The sequence below is a fragment of the Trichosurus vulpecula genome, chromosome 7 (genome assembly GCF_011100635.1).
Source record: "Trichosurus vulpecula isolate mTriVul1 chromosome 7, mTriVul1.pri, whole genome shotgun sequence".
Taxonomy (NCBI): Eukaryota; Metazoa; Chordata; class Mammalia; order Diprotodontia; family Phalangeridae; genus Trichosurus; species Trichosurus vulpecula.
In genome coordinates this window covers 137,514,311-137,528,909 of record NC_050579.1, presented here as the reverse complement: position 1 = coordinate 137,528,909, position 14,599 = coordinate 137,514,311, and the positions used below count along the sequence as shown (strand labels likewise).

General features: G+C 38.7%; 1 pseudogene; it reads right to left on the bottom strand.

The window, feature by feature from the left end:
- Positions 1 to 8,982: 8,982 nt before the first annotated feature.
- Positions 8,983 to 10,489, bottom strand: LOC118857660 (annotated as a pseudogene).
- Between the last annotated feature and the right edge of the window lie 4,110 nt (positions 10,490 to 14,599).

Below are 14,599 nucleotides of genomic sequence, written 5' to 3'. Positions count from 1 at the left end.
GCATTAAAGGGGATCAGGAAAGGGTTTTTGTAAGACATGGAATTTTAGCTGAGACTTGAAGAAATCTAGGGAAAGCAGAAAATGGAGATGAGGAAGGAGAGAATTCCAGGCAAGGGGACAATCAGTGAAAATGCACTGAGTAGTTGGAGTGTCTTGTGTGAGAAATAACAAGAAGGCCAGTGTCACTGGATTACTGAGTACATAGAGGTGAGTATGGTGTAAGAAGACTGTAGAGGTAGGAAGGGACCTGGTTTTGAAAGGTTTTAAAAGCCAAAGGGGATTTCAGATACAGTCCTGGAAATAATAAAGAGCCATTGGAGTTTATTGGATAGGGGCATGATATGGTCAGATCTGTTCTTTAGGAAGATCAATTAACTGCCTAATATAATGCATTGTACTAAGCACTGAGGGCCATTCAAATTTAAGATGACCCCTCTTAAGAAGTTTATAACATAATACAGGAGATATGGTGATCCTATGCCGTCAGTGTTTCTCTAAAAGTACAGCAGCCAGGACAAAACACAATATTCTAATCTGATTCCCACCAGTACAAAATAGAATGGGATGATTATTGTTCTGGACAGTAGCAGGTTGGCTAAGAGATGCTAAATTCTCTGATTGTGATAACCTATGGAGCTAAATTTTATGTACATATATCTATATATAAACCCATATATACATGTGCATGTATACATATACAATTATTTACACACCTATCTTTAGCATTCATATAGCACTTAAAAGTTTGTCAAAACAGTTTGCAAGTTATCTTATCTCATCTTCCCAACAACTCTGTGAGATAGGAATGAGGAAACAGGTTTAAAGAGATTAAGCAACTTGCCCAGGGCCACACATCTAGAAGGTATCTGAGGCAAGATGTGTGTATATATATATATACACACACACACACACATATACATATACATATATGTACACGTACACGTACACATACACATACACATATGATGGGGGGAGATATATAAATATAGGATGGAAGAAGATATTTATTATAGAGTGTTTACATTCTATAATATATATATATCTCCAAGATATATATATATATACACATATGTGTGTGTATATACACACACATACACACATATATAGGGTGCATTCTCTCTCTCTTGTGTATACACACACACACACACTATGTACACCCTATATATCCCTCCGTCCAGTGCATACATACATCTTAGATATTTTCTATATGTATGGTCTTGGGAAAGTTAAGAGCTATCTATCTATACATCTACATGCATATACATACATATACATTTACACACATACGCACTCACGCACACACACACACACATATGTGTGTGTGTGTATGTCAACCACCACAATGGAAGCAGAGGAAGGCTACAAATACATGCACAGACAAATATATGTATACACACATACATACACACATGTGTGTATCCTTCTATCTATGCAGCTATAGTGAAAGCAGAAGAGGGATACACACGTGTGCATGCATATATGTATGTATATGCATATATGCACATGCATACACACAGGAGCATGTGCACACACATGTACATGTACATGTGTGTGTGTATATATCCTATGCAGTCTTTTTCTGCTTCTACTGTGATGGTAGAAGAGAGGTATTACATACGACAATTTTTAGACTACCTACAAATGTTAATTTAAATATAAATGTTCTTAATGTGATGTCTCTATCAAAAAACCAATAAGTTTATAAACAATTGGAGGATGTAAATCACATTCATGTGTAGGTTTAATTTGTTTAAATTGAAAAGGGTTAAATCCCATGCTATAAGTCGCAGTTCAATGGAAGGATGGCTCCCAGATTTTCCTCTGAGCAGTGAAATAAGGAGTTGAGGAAGTTGTTTTTTCACGAGCCCAAGATATCATGAAATAATTTATGGGACACTTGGTCTTTTCACCTATCAGCACTTGTGATAAGAGTAAGCAAATAGGATAACATAAAAATAAGTGCGGCTTATATGCCAAAGCCTTTTGCACTTCTGAGGAAGTAGAAAAAAAAATTTATGAAGAACTTCATAAAGTCTTCCAAACACAAAGTTTTATATTCTGTGCTTTCAATACAAAGATGAACACAAATGATTATGGGAGACCTTATGTTGGAGAATATAGTTCAGGATAATGAAATTAAAGAAGTCAAAGGATTATATATTAATCAAAAGACTCATACCTGTATGTCATAAATTCTTTCTTCAAGAAAGACTCAGAAAGTAGTAGATATAGTAAGTACAATTGGCAAAAGAAATTGAAATTGATTGAATTTCAACAAACAATAAATAATTGAGTACCAAAAGGCAGTTTTCTATTACAGATACCATTTTCAACTACAAAATTGATTGAGTCATGCAGAGTGACTAGAGGTATAGCGAGTAATGTGTAGAGTAAGTAGTATGGAAAGTGAGTAGTGTATAAAGAGCATAATATTTATGTTTGTCCATTTAGACATATATATATATATATATATATATATATATATATATATATATATATATATACATATTTCACTTAACAAAGTAAAAGGCGATATTAAAGAGTGTATCTCAATAAAATGTCTCACATGAAAGCACACAAGATTCCATGTTGGATGAACCCCAAGGATGACTTTTTCAACAATCTTTTGAGGATCAACATCAAAAGAAGCATAAAGCAGATATATGGTCACTAAAGATGCTCCTGAAATTTATTTCTAATGTCCTGCACAAACTCCAAACAGAAGAGGAATTCCCTGTAGATGATGAATTTCCACATTTGTGACTCCCTGAAGATGACATTGTACTGATGTATTAAGCCCTAGAACTCTACAGAGTTTCTTTATTTAGATCCATGATAACTAAAGAGGTTGTTGGCTCAGCAAATCTACATAGGAAAAAACTAAGTGTAGATGAATAGTGCATATTGCCAAATTAGGTCACATAGTTAAATGACAGTCCAATGTGTTAGTTCCTGCTCAGCTGGACAGTTAATGCAGACAGATAAAGTAGAATTAGGTAGGAGGAGGAAGGGGTCAAGGTAGCTTACATCTGTAAAAATGCCTTACACTTTGATCAATCCCATGCTACTCCAAATCCCATTTTGTTAACAGCTATTTTTGATGATTTAATATACACATATATGTATATATACATACGTACACACACCTCAATCTGTACATCACTCAGCATTAATGTTCTTTCCACTCTTCTAGACAGATACCTAATATTCTTTCCATACTTTTACCTCCGAAAGTGCCATAACAAGTGGTATAGTCATCAAACATTGTATTGGTAATTAGGGCGGGACTTTTTTTACTGTTTTCTCTTTTGGAGCCTTTAGGTAATCAAGTGCCTTTGATGAGTCTGGCCTTTGTTTCTTTGATTATATCAGGAGTCTTTGATGACCAGCTTACAGCAAGTTAAAGCCTAGTTTACATAGATTTGAGTCGTATGGTTGTGACACTCTTTGATCCTGAACAGGGTATATAAGTTCAGAGGTTAGCGTTTTGCTTGGGGCTCTCACTCGCTGGAAGAGTGTCATGTGATTTGACCAGAAGAGACTCTGGGTAGCTGCTGGAGCCCCCAGCTTTGAAAACCCAGATGTTGGTGCCTCTCTCTCTGGTAACTATTGGTATATTGCTTGGACAGACAGCTAGAAGCCTGTCTGCCGATTTGTGTTTATTTGCTTTATTTATATAATGTATGCTGGTAATTTCTGTTTGTGTTCTCTCTGAAGTTCAGGGTGCTGCCTTTTCCCCCTGAATTAAGTGAATGATATATTTATGTTTAATTAAAGTAAGATTGTTAACCCCTTAAAGTTGCTTTCCTTAGAAAAGCAGATCAAAGAACCTATGCTAGCAGCCCTCCTGTGTGCTGGTGTCATTGGCCTTACACAGCCACAATAGCGGCAAGCAGCATTGTTGTTACAAACATTTAAGTGCCTATTATGTTGTACCTAGCATTGTACTAAGCACTGGGGATACAAAGAAAGGCAAAAGACAATACCAGTTCTCTAGGAGTTCACAATATAATGGAGGAGAGAACACGCAATTAACTATGTACAAAAAATCTATATAGGTTTATAAGTAGAAATACAAAAAGCTCAGACTGCCTAAATGATGGGAGGGGGGGCAGGGGGGGCAGGGATCTTTTGGATCCAGTCCTGTCCAATGCATGTTTTCACTTCACTATGCTTCAATGGACTAGTAACACATTGATTGACAAACAAAGGGGAAGAAATGGCTCAAATGTATATGGCATAGTAGTTTAAGTAGGTTTCCAACTGAAACCCAATGCCAAAACAGTGTGTTGGATCAGTACAGATTAGTTCTGGGTACATTGCTCTTTGGAATCATTTGTGGGAACTCATACTAGGTCTTTGGTCCTATGATCCATCTTTATGACACATAAATGAATCATCAGGGATAGGACAGGATAAGGGTTAACAGTTAGTACTTCTAGGTTCAGACCCATGATTTCTTCACTAAAGTCCTGAGCAAGCTTTCTCTGAACTTTAGTTTTTCCAACTGTAAAACTCAGATAATATTTGTCACCTATCATCCCAAGAATTAAGTGAAAACAAAAACGAAGAAAAAATTAAGCCCTTTGGAGTAAATGGCGCTTGATAAATTTGTTGTTTTGGACTTGATTCTTTTCTCTTGGGAGGAAGCAGGAGGCAGGAATAATGGAAAGTGGAGTAGGGGGTGGCATGAGTAGGCTAAGTTATGAACGGACTCAGCTTTCACTTCTGTGGTAGCCAGGACCTTAAAGTGGAAAGACTTAGGAGAGGTTAAGGGTTGAAAAGAGTAGAATGAGAAGCCATGTTACTGGGGCAATACTGCCCTGGTACTCCCTGACTGCCTAAACACACAGTCCATAGGCATTTTGATCCATATGGAGAGGGGGATGATTCTGGCTTCCCAACATCTGGCAGCACAGTTGTGCTGCGATGGCCAGATCGTACTCTAGAGCAGCAGAAATTGAAAGGGGAGGATTGAGCCCAATACATAATTTGATTACTGTGGAACTTCTGTTTTCTTCCCAAGTTTTGATCAGGAGCCAACTTGATATTATTTTAAAATATGAAAAATAATCCAGGACTGGGGGATGAGTTTTTGTATTCCATAAGCATGCCTGGAATACATCTTTACAACCAAATTATAAAACCCAGAACCTCAGGGCATAGAATAATGAATGACAGTGTGACTAGGGAGGTGCTGGCGGGTACCACTAGAATAATAAAATTGCAAATGTTCATTTACTTGGCTTAAGTGAATCAAATAGCAAAGCATCAGGGAGGCATATTTATCAGCTGCTCCTGATTAAATGGGGAAATCCTGCATTTGGGGTATGAATTTCCCTTCTGTTTCATGTAGATGCATCCGTCTCCTTCTATTGCTGTATATTAACTAACTTTTTATATGCCGAATGATAAAAGACAATCCTTTTAGCTTAAAGAAATGATTTCCATATATGCAAACTGTCTGGCTTGGACATTGGCTCCCATATTGGAAAGGGTACATCTATTATAGGAGCCTTTGGTATACTGAGTAGGATGTCATGGAAAACTGCATAAATCATCCTCATATTCATAGCGAGGAGGCCAAATCAGCTCTATGTGTGATAAGCAAAGTCAGTAACCACAGTAACATGTCATACCCTTTCAGGGGAGAGGGAAGAAATCCTCTACTTGCTAATAACTCCTTAGAAAGAGCTGATGCCATTGTTCCACAACTATCACTTCAGTCTATTTCTGTACTGACAAAACATCCTCTAGTAACTTGTGGCCCAATTGGTCCTGTTAGCCCACTTAACATCTGATGTAATGATTTCTATACAATGTTTATTATAAGCCCATAGTAATCCAAGCTTTTGTATTCTCTACTCACTCTTTCAGATTTTACTAGGGTTGGTGAAGGACAGAAATCAGAACTTTTGGCTCTGAAAAGCTCAGATTTCTGCCATTTGAGTCACAATTAAATTCCCCTCAGTAATAGCTGTCTTAAGACTCTTCCTATAGAGACATATGGATAAGCCAGCAATGAAACTGGCTTTAAAAATCATTAATCTTAGAGAAAATTCTCTGTGGCCTTGCAAAAGACCACAAAGCCTTTCCAGACTGACTTCATGTTACCCTTCCTCATATGTACCACCACATTCCTGCCAAACAGGCCTACGTGCTATTCCCTGTACATGGTATTCCCACCTTTATGTCTCTTCAAAGGATGTTCTCCTTGCCTGGAATGCTCTCTTTTCTTACCTCTTTTCCTTGGAATATCAAGCTGCTTTCAAGGTTGAGATCACATTCTGTCTCCTGCGTGAGCTTTTTCCTGATCTCTTCAGTTATCGTTCACACTTCCCACAAATTATTTTATTTTTGCTTTATATATATGTGTGTGTATATAGCTTTATATACATTTTGCTTTATATATAAATATATATTTATATTGCATATATTTGCTTTGTATATATTGCTTTATATATATATATATATTGCTTTATATATGTATACACATGCACACACACATATTATTTTCCTCCACTACAATGTAGGCTTCTTATGGGGATTGTTTTGTTTTTGTCTCTGTACTTCTCTAGCACTGCAGTACGTTGCCTTGTACACAGTAGATGCCTAATAAGTGCATGTTGAATTAAACTGAATTGAATTGAATTGATTTCTCACCAAATAAATTCTGATGTACTATGGTAACTAGGATTTTCCGGCATTAAAAATATCTGCATTTATCAAAAGTGATCTTAAAACATATCTCTTATGACTCCTTCCATATTGTACCCTATCTTGCCTATCTCTAGTCTAGTTTTTCATGAACCATAAATAAAATCATAGATTTTTTTTTGAGCTACAAGGGACTTTAAAGGTCTTTTTGCGTAATCCCAAAGAGGTTAAATTGTTAATCCACTCCCACGCCCCCCCTCCCCACCAACTTTCCAGTCTCCTTACATCTTATTTCTCACCCCAACTCTTCAATCCAGTAACACTGGCGTCTTTGTTGTTTCATGAACAAGACACTCTATCTCTCAGCTCTGGGCATTTTTTCTGGCTATTTTCCATGCCTGCAATGCTCTCTTTCCTCGTCTCCACCTACTGGTTTCCCTGGCTTCTTTTAAGCCCCAACTGAACTCCCATTTTTTACAGGAATCCTTTCCCAACTCCCCTTAATTCTAGTGCCTTCCTTGTTTTAATTATTTCCTATTCATCCTGTATAGAGCTTATTTATATAGACTTAATAGCTTGTTGTCTCCCCCATTAGATTGTGAACTCCTTGAAGGCAGGGGTTGTCTTTTGCCTCCTTTTTTTATATTCCCAGTTCTTAGCACAGTGCCTGACACATGGTAGATGCTTACTAAATGTTTATTGACTCTCTGACTGGCCAACTGGCATTAAGCAGTAGGGCTAGGATTTGAATCCCACTTTCTCTGACTTCAAACCCAGAGCTCTTTGCACTGTAGCATTTAAAAGAAATATCCAAGTATAACCAATTACAGCTGCACAGGGAGAGATCAGCAGGAGTGTGCGTGTGTATGAGGGGGGTGACCAGCATGACTGGAGTGACCACATTTCCTGCAGAGGGTGAGGTCTGTCCAAACTACATGTCTTGCCCACATTTACAGATGCCACCCCCTCCCAAAAGCAGTCATCTCCACCCACTCTTTCCACACCCCAGATTACTTGGCTAGAACAAGACACACATTTCTCTGTAGCAGTCACACTCAGAATTCTCTCACAGGCAAAAATTCCCCATGAATACTCAGCAGAAAGAGAGGGGGATATATAATAAATTTCTTTCTGATCTGCTGTATGATTTTCAATCAGTTGGATTATTCTGATTCAAATTTTGGCCCTGGAAATACAAAGCAGGGCTTATAATTCTTGGCTGTGTGGCCAGCTCCTTACTCTTATATCCCTTTATGGACCACAACATTTTACCCTGAGGGTGGAAGTTCTATACGAATGAAGCAATTTGTAGAGTAGAAACAAGTACCATATTTTGGTTGTGTTACAAGCAGCAAAAAAGAGCACAGAAACATTCTTCTGCTTCAGGGATTCTAAATCTTAAAAGTCCACATTGAATGGGATGGTGAAAGCTGAAGGAAATTTCAGTTTTGAAAGGTGGGGCCTTCTGAGGCAAATTTATGAGAGGATGGCTCAGCTGTTGGCTCACAGCAGTTCTAGGATAAAAACACTGAGACCTCCTCAGAGCTCTAAGTGGATGCTGTTGCCTAAAATGTCAGATGGAAGGACCAAGTGCATCAACCAGTGCCAGTGATCTATGTCAGAGCTCAGAACTGAGCACCCGTGAATGGCTGATGCTGGGAAGATTTAGGATATGACATAACTCCTCTTTTTATATCTTGAACTTCCACCTTGCCCCTAACCCTAGTTTCTGCATATTCAAAATGAAGGCATAAAGTCCAGGTGATTCAAATATGCAATTTAAACATCTAGAATGTTTGAATTAGACAAATATTCCCGCAAATTTTGTGTAGGTACTTGTATTATATAATTAAATGTCCAAATTGCTTCATCAGACTAGAATGTATTTGAGGAGAAATGCTTTCTTCATCCATCTCTCTAAATTTTTTCTTGATTTGGACTTGACTCCTCTAAGTTTCCTTTCTTCCTTCCTCCCTTCTTTCCCTTTCTTTTCTCTCTTTCCCTTCTGTTTTCTTTCTTTTCTTCTCTTTCCTTTCTTCCCTCTAAACCTTCTAACTTCTTTCAGGGTAAAGGACAATTGAGTAAATCAACCAAATTATCCCAACCCACTTAAAATAACTGACAAGTTACTTTACCCTGATATCTTTTTAATTTTATTTTTAAAATGTGATCTTTTTATATAAATCTTGCAACATGAACTCTTTCCTTGGAAGAAATCCAAGTAAATAATATTCTCATTAAATGCATTTGTGCAGGTCAGTAACAATAGTCCATTATTAAAAACAGAATTTCCACATTTGTAACTAAAAGGTCCTTTCATTGGTCTCAAAATTTGGTCTCTTATTTGGCTTGTTTCTCCCAAGAATCTATCCAGGCTTTATTAGTGGTTATCTACTTCATCATCTCTAGTTTTATAAATCTTCAAGACATTCATCTCTTTCATTGTCAAAAGATGATTTTCCCTTCTCTTTGTATTCAATTTCCACCTGAGTCAGGTGATCCCACTTCTAACGATTTTTTTTTTTGGTATAAGAATTGTGTCAGTCTTGATTTTTCTTAAACTATCTTCTATAGACTTGGCCTTCAAGAGGTATTGACAGCTATGGAATAGTCAATTTTCCATTTTAGAATATTTACAAGAAGCTCAAATGATCTCTCTGGGAGCTGTCCCTGTACATTCTCAATGGAAACTAGCTGAACACCAATGAAAGTGACATAGACAAGTTTATTTTATTGATCTCATCCATAATTGTTGATTTTCACTGTGTATACAACTGTGATGGGGGCAACTGCAACAGCCAGATTCTCACTTTCAATAATTTCTCTTTTTTCCTTTCCCTTCTACTATGTCTTGTGCCTAATGTTTGCCTCTAACTTGGATTTTTCTGCTATCAGAGCATCATAGATTCTTTTCCTTCACTTCATCTAGGACTTTCCATAGCTCCTCCAGGAATAACAGCATGGTTTGTTACCACCAGGGGTAATAGGAACTCTGCCATAGGCCCAGGCCACACAGGGGAGAAGGGCCAGGGACACCTCAAGGAGTTGGATCAGAACTGCCCTTGAAGCTTCAGCCACCACTGGAGTATGGACCAGACTGACATAAGTTGTCCTCAGCGCTACCTGCACACATATCAAAATAGAATGAGTTCCCCTCTATATAGCACATAGTAAGTACTTAATAAATGCTTGTTGACTGACTGATTTATCTCAAACCAGATGAATATTGAAACTTCTTGCCTCAACTCCCATGTTTTTTAGTAGACCCAGTGGTAGGGAACCTGCTCTAGACACAATTCTTATTTCTTCCCATCTTCCAAATTTCTTCCTTTATGCCTTACCATCCCTTGTGAGACTCCCACAGTCTTTTCAAACTAGCGATGCCACAGAGCCTTCTTCCCAATTGGCAGTCTGTGTCAGTGTAAGTGAGGTAAGATATTTGGACACTGAAGGCTTATGCATAGCCTTATGGGAAATGTAGTCCACAGAATTTACACCAGTGACCAAGGCTTTGCATAGCCCCAAGCAGCAGGAAATGTCTACACAGGCATTAAGTGACTTATTGAAGCTTCAGTCCTTCATAATCCTTTACACTTCAGAGCCCAGAACTATCCTTCTTGCTTTATGGGCCTGACCATTGTAAAGTAAATGCCATGCTCAAGCGTGTACATTTAAAGATCATAAATGTCATTTTAAACAGTAGCTACTTTGCTGATCCTCTTTAACCCTTCATCCGCTCTAAACTTTACACCTTTTCCTGACCCACAGAGTCCAGTTGTAGAGCTGAAAGGAGAGAAAGGAAAGGAGGAGCAACCTCATCTAGTGGATTCATCACCGGTACTGGAATTATGTGGCTTTCCCATCTGGCTTGACTGCTTGGTGTGGGTTTTTTTTTTTAATGGTAAGGACCCAACTGACATGGACAGGGCTTGGAGATCAGACAGACATAAAGGAGGAGGGAAGCTGGAAGGGTACTTATCACCCAAAAAGTATAGATCTTTGATTGATCCTGATTTCTTCCTCCTATTCAAATCTATTCTGTCTCAATTCTGGACTGCATTTTTTGGAGTTTCACAAAATGGGATTCTTGTCTGTGTCTTTTTTTATAACTTCCAAAAGAGGCTGCAGGTAGCATATTAAATACCTTCCTCCAGCCTTTTTTTTTCACATTTCACAGAAGTCAGTACAATACTCCAGATACCCATTCGTCCTTCCTCACTCTCAGTACATGACTAATCTAATTTCTTTTTTGGTCATAGAGGTACACAACGAGGTCTTTTACATTACTTCTGCCTATTTTCAAGTATTATCCATCTTTCCACTACAGTGTAACACAGTAGAAAAATCATTGGTTCTGGAGTCAGAGGATCTGAGTTCAAATCCTGCCCTGATCTTGACCTTGGGCCAATCATTTCTTCATCAGTAAAGTAAGAGAGCTAGACTAGATGGCCTCTGGGATTCCTCCCAGCTCTAAGAGCCTATAATCTTTGGGTCACACTGTCATTTGGATTCTTTTGAAGTTATAGTGTTCTGTTGTGCCTAAGAATAGAGGTTTTAAATGTAGAGTTTGTGAACCTCCTCCCACCCCCACCAAAAAAAATAGTTTGATGACTATTTTAATAAAAATCAATTTCCCTTGTAATCCCATGCCTTTAATTTTATGTATTTAAAATATTATTCTGGGAAGGGGTTTGTGGGCTCCACCAAAGAAGTCCATGACACAACTAGGACTAACAATCCCTGCTTTAGGACAGAGGCTATAACTAGATATTTGTTGCTGGGGGCAAGGAGCTTTGATTGTGAGGGTCTTTAAGTCATAGAAAGAGGAGGTCAGGGCACTGGAGGAGGGTTTTATTATCAAGCATATCTAGCTGGCTTCCCAGATTTTATATCATTTACGGAGAGAGACACTAGGTATTGGGTGGACTGAATCAAAAAAGAAAAGATATTATGAGGTACAAAAGTTTCCAGAAAATGGCAGAGTGGGAGTGTTGGGAAAAAGTGGGTAAACCCAGGATCCAGAGCAGAGATTGTCTGATACAAGTAAGCATACTGAGAATAAGAAGGCCTCATAAACTTCAGAGTTTTAGCTCTTTCCTGATCTCTCCTAAAGTCAGATAGGGTCCAGTGAATAGAGCAATGGGCTTGGAGTTAGGAAGAACTAAGTTCAAATCTAGCATCAAACCTGGACAAGTTATTCCATTGCTTTCTGCCTCAGTTTCTTCAACTGTAAAATGGTGAATAATAATAGCTCCTGCTACCCAGGGTTGTTGTGAGGATCAAATGAAATAATGTTTGTAAAGTACCTGGCATATAGTGGATATTTAATAAATGTTTATTTCCTTCCCCACTTTTTGCTGCTGTTCCCATCGGCAGGAATTACTTTGTATTTTACACACACACACACACACACACACACACACACACACACACACACCATGGCAACAAAAGCAAGAAGTTTCTCACTGTCAGGGTTCTGTTATATCTTTAAAAGAAAAAAAAGAAAGAAAACACACATGCAAAAAAAAAAAAGCCAAAAGTGGAGCAAAGAGCAGACCATTTAACATGAAAATAGCATCCTGACCCTTCCTGGGCTAAATGTTGTTAATCAAGTTTAAATTTAGCTCCCACACGGTCTCCGATGAAAAGGAGACAGCCCAGCGGAGCAAGGCAAAACTTGAACGCCTGAGAATATCTGTGCTGCAAGGCAACGAAAACAAGCCTAGAGTCAACAAAGGGCAGCCTGTAAAAACAAATGGGGCTGATGAGGAGGCAGTGCCACCAGCAAGCTCATTAACAGCCAGATTGAGCCACCAGAGCTGTCTCCCTGCTGTTTCCTCGCTGACTGGTCCCCAAGCCGCTGGTGGCCGCAGTGCCTCTGACTCAGGCAGGCACCAGGTCCCTGCAGCTGCAGCTAATGAGCACCTTCCCCCAGGCCCACACAATGCAAGCCCTGGAACTCCCCCTGAGAAGAGTGTTTGTCTGTGGTGGGGTGGGTCAGACTGCTGTGGGGAAGGGGAGGGTGGGAAGGAGGTCAGGAAGAGAGGAAAAGAAAGGCCTTTGTCCTTATCTACCCTCTAGATAACCAGTAATGAGAGATGGGAGGAAGACTGGGGAGCTGGGGTGGGGGTGGGATACTGAAGTTAACATGATAGATGTGTGTGTGTGTGTGTGTGTGTGTGTGTGTGTGTGTGTGTGTGAAAGTGAGCGTGTCTAGCATTGCTGCTGACCTTTGACTTCCTGCCTTGTAAATCCCAGACCATTGAAAAGGCTCCTAGGGTTTATCTGAGATCTTGGAGCCAGAAGATGCTATTGGATAGGGAGTAGGGTATCCCGGATTGAAATAAGTTAGTTGTACTGTGAAGATATTATAAAGATAAAGACTTAGGGCCTTAGGGACAAAGATGAAATATGCTTTAAAAATGGAAATTAACAGGAGTTTTGAAATGTAATCAGATACCCCAAAGAGGTTTTCTAGGGAAAAAAATAAGGTGGGGGGTAGGGGTGGTAAAGGGCAGTGGGGAACAAAATGTTGGTCTACCCCAGTCTTTCTGTTGATTATATTGCATTATTACCTGTATAGAAAACCCTCTTGTTATCACTGACTAGGGGACTTAATAAAATGTTTTCCCTAGGTGGCTATAACAATTTGAATAGATGTCCATTTGCAAGAGAGGAAGGGTGCTCTTGTGTGGATAGAGAGCCAGCTTTGGAGTCAGGAGGACCTGAGTTCAAGTTCTGCCTCTGACACATATGAGCTATGTGGTCACGAGCATATCATCTCAGGTACTGGGACTCAGACTAACAAGGAGCTTGCTGAGCTGCATAAGTGGAGGGCATTTTCACATCAGGAGTTCCCTATATCAGTGAAATCCCAGGTTTGAATAAAAGAAAAATCTACCTGCAAAGAGTGCTTAGGATGCTAGTCTGGCAAGAGGGTCGATCATACAAACCCAAGGTCTAATTATAGGGTTAATATCCTTTGATTAGTCCTTATTAAATTCTTATGAGCTTATTGGTAACAAATACTCTCTTCATTTCTCAGAGACAGAAGTGAGAAGATTCAACTTTGTGTCCAGCCAAGGGTCATAAAAGACATAGTCTGGCAATACTAAAAGGAGTAGAAAGTTGCCTTAAAAACAAAACAAAAAACTCTTCTACCTAAAATATCTCCTATCCTTAAATTCTTATCATTAGTGTTACCTCTGGTTTAGGAAGCAAAGACTTAAGTGTTACCTCTCAAATACCACTTTTTGATGTATACTCAGTAATTTATCAGGCCTTTGTCCTCATCTCTCCCTCACCACAACAATAGATTCCACCCCTGGTGACCTTCCACCTTATCTTGCTGGGAGCCAGCTCTCCATGCTACTTCCTGACTATCCTCACATCAGGTTGTCTATGCTGAGGCCATTATCCTCATCTCCTACCTGTACCTCCGGATAGTTCCCTTTTCTGCACAATCTTCTCCCATTAGAACTAACTGTGGGAGGGCAAAGATTGTCTTGCTTATTTATATTTGTATCTGTGCTGCTTAGCAGTACCTGGTAGACATTAAATTTTTAAAAAATTCTCTGTCTCTGTTTCTGTCCCTCTGACTCTATCTCTTTCATCCAACCATCTATCTCGATGGAAGAGAAAACTAAGTTTAATCTAATAAGATTTTTAAAAATATTAACTAGTTTATTTTAAATGTTTTGTAGATGATTAAGGCATATATGAAAAGCACATTGAAAAAGTCAAAATTATCATCACATTGCCTTCAGAGTTTCTTAATCATTATGCTTTTATGAAACACCTACTATGTGCAAGATACTGGGCTAAGTATTGACAATACAAAATAAAAATGAAAAAATCCCTGCCCTCAAGTTGCTTGAATTCTATGGGTGGGAGTTTAGGGTAGGTAGACAATATGTATATTTATAGATAAATATATAAAGGA